Consider the following 364-nt stretch of genomic DNA (forward strand, 5'->3'; position numbering starts at 1 on the left):
TTCTCTTCCCCCTTATATGCCAGCTGGATGTTGAGACCCAGACAACTTGGAGTTCATGTATTGAGGATGGCAGCGCCTCTGTCAACCTGAGTCCCTGAATGACTCCATGGAGCCAGACATATTCTCCTCACCATTCCCACTGCTACCAACCAGGTACACACACATCAGACTTTCTATGAGCAAGAAATCAGCATCTATTATGTGAAGTCACTGAGATTTGGGGATGTCTCTATTAAAGCAGCTGGTATCACCTTGTCATATTAATCAGTCTTGTAGACAATGTTTGTTGAATAAATTACTGTGACTTAAAAATTGTGTATTGTGTTATCACTGCCATTTGGGGAGAAATTTTGCCAGTTCAAAG

Source organism: Myotis davidii, unplaced genomic scaffold (assembly GCF_000327345.1).
Source record: "Myotis davidii unplaced genomic scaffold, ASM32734v1 scaffold2170, whole genome shotgun sequence".
NCBI lineage: Eukaryota > Metazoa > Chordata > Mammalia > Chiroptera > Vespertilionidae > Myotis > Myotis davidii.